The sequence below is a fragment of the Notamacropus eugenii genome, chromosome 1 (assembly GCF_028372415.1).
Source record: "Notamacropus eugenii isolate mMacEug1 chromosome 1, mMacEug1.pri_v2, whole genome shotgun sequence".
NCBI classification, from domain to species: Eukaryota; Metazoa; Chordata; class Mammalia; order Diprotodontia; family Macropodidae; genus Notamacropus; species Notamacropus eugenii.
Genome location: NC_092872.1, coordinates 546,643,715 through 546,646,261, shown reverse-complemented (window position 1 = coordinate 546,646,261; position 2,547 = coordinate 546,643,715). Strand labels below are relative to the sequence as shown.

The 2,547-nt window shown below is 36.2% G+C and overlaps 1 pseudogene; it reads right to left on the bottom strand.

Moving 5' to 3' along the window:
* Positions 1-593: 593 nt before the first annotated feature.
* Positions 594-1,251, bottom strand: LOC140518884 (guanine nucleotide-binding protein G(I)/G(S)/G(T) subunit beta-1 pseudogene; annotated as a pseudogene).
* Positions 1,252-2,547: the final 1,296 nt, after the last annotated feature.

The window sequence follows — 2,547 nt, the reverse complement described above, 5'->3', positions numbered from 1 at the left end:
AAGGCTTTCTTCTCCTCAATTGTTTTTTGGACCCAGTTTGTCATTTGGGCTAGTTCATCTATCTATCTATCTATCTATCTATCTATCTATCTATCTATCTATCTATCTATCTATCTATCTATCTATCTGTCTGTCTGTCTGTCTGTCTGTCTGTCTGTCTGTCTGTCTGTCTGTGTGTCTGTCTGTCTGTGTGTCTGTCTGTCTGTGTGTCTGTCTGTCTGTCTATCTATCTGTCTGCCTGTCTGTCTATTTCTTTATTCATCATTCATTTTTTTTTTTTATGATTATTCAGTGGTACCTTCTGGTGAACATTTTTATTATAGTATTTCCTTTTTATATTCATTCAAGACAAAAAAATGAGAACAATCACAATGGTCCCAAAAGAATGTATGATTTGTTTCTTTACAACCACAAAGATTCTTCTTGAAGAGGGAATTGTACTCTTTGTTTCAGCAGTATGTGAAGGTAAAAAGATCTTGTCATTTTGATACTCTCAGAGGGAGATATAGGGATGCCTGAGTTAGCAGGATTGAGTTGGGAACTCTCATGGTAACACTTCTAAGGTTGAAGTGCTCTTCTGGTCATGATGGAATCTATCTGCTATCTATTGGTATTAGTTTCATATCTTGAGGAAATAATCCCAGGATTCCATTCTTGGAGAAGAACACAGGTGTGATCCCATAGATGATGCTGCAATGGGAACAAATCATCAGTTCCTGGTCAGCTCAGAGGTCAAAGAGTTTACAGGTGGCATCATCTGAACCTGTGGCAAATGCATTGCCATTTGGCAAAAAACAGATGGTGTTGATGTCAGATATTGTGGCCAGTGAAAGTTTTCTGACACATTCCTTCCTGAACACAGTACAGTTGGACTGAAACATCACAAGACCCAGAAACAATTAGTCTGGTGTCAGGGGCAAGAGAAAGACTCATGACATTCCCTGTGTAAGCAGTGAGGATGGTTGTTGGCCAGTTTCTATGTCCCCCAAATCTCAAGTGGTGTCTCCAGAGCAGATGACAATTTTGATTATTATCCAGGAAGCAGCAGCATGACAAATATCCTGTGTGTCCATCCAGCTTAGGATTCACATGCGTGTTTGCCTCATGAGTTTTGAGATTTTAAATGGAGTTAGATATTGTTAAAATCACCAGGGGCCAAGTAGTTGCCAGAATGTGTATATACACAGGTCATGACCCAAGATAATGCAGAAGAATGGCATGAGTTTTGTTTGTGGTGTAGCTATCCCAATGGATGAGGTGGCCTTAGGCAATTCAGGGGTGGGGCAAGAACTGGAAATTGAATGAATGGTATTATTCTTCTTTCCCCTAAATCCAGAGACCAGATTGGAAAAATGATGAAATGTTCTCTATTTTCTTCTGAGAAGACTGAACACTGGGGTACAATATAATTATGAAATTATGTTAAAGATGGTAATGAATTTAATGTTTTAATGTATGTACAACAAAATATGGGGATGGAAATCTAGAATAAGGAAATTAGTGTGAAATAAGGTTATGAGAGTAAAATTTAGTTCATTATTTCAAAATGTGGTTCACTAGGTTGCATAATAGTTATAGCCCTGAGCCTGGAGGAAGGAAGACCTGAATTTGAATTCTGCCTCAGAGACTTACTGTCATTGTGGGCAGTTCATTTAATATCTCTCTGCCTCAGTTTCCTGTCTGTGACTGTTCATCCATTTTCAGCCATGTCTAACTCAATCTGATACCTTTTGTGGTTTTCTCAGCAGAAGTAGTGGAATTCTTTGCCATTTTCTTCTCCAATGCATTTAACAGATGAGAAAACTGAAATAAGCATAAGGCCAGACTTGAGCTCAGGTTTTTCCTGACTCCAGACCTCACACTTCATCTGCTGTGATACCTAGCTACTTCCTCATCTGTAGACTGGAGATAATAGTATCACATACCTCTCAAGGTAATTGTGAGGATAAGATGGGTTAAATATATAAAGTGCTTTGAAAGTAGAGAAAATTTTTATAATTGATAAACATAAATGTATAGTGTAAATTTTAATTTTAGTGTTGGGCAAAAGTTATTGTAAGCACTTAATGAATATTTTGAGTAGTATATTAAAGTATTTCATTGATTCACAACATATTTTGTTATTGTTGTTGTTGCAAATGTTTGCAGAGCCAAATGCCTTTGCAACTCCTGTTCTACAGCATGGAGCACTGAGTGGTTATTATTTTCCTCCCAAAGGATGTATAAACAAATTCAAAGTATATATGTTCTTGAACTCTTTTTTTCAAATTTATCTTCTGTCTGTTTCTTTGTGGGGGTACTTGTAGTACTCATGAGAGAGAGTAGCAGTTTTACAGTTGCTTAAAAAATGAACACATTTTAATTATGTTTTATAATGTTATAAAACACTTTCTTTTAATATATTGTAAATATATACACATACATAAATATGTGCATGCATACACACATGTGTACATACATACATACATATATGTATGTATATATGTATATAGAGATATGGATGTATTCTGTGGAAAACCAATTCCATTATTCCAATTTCCCTTCACT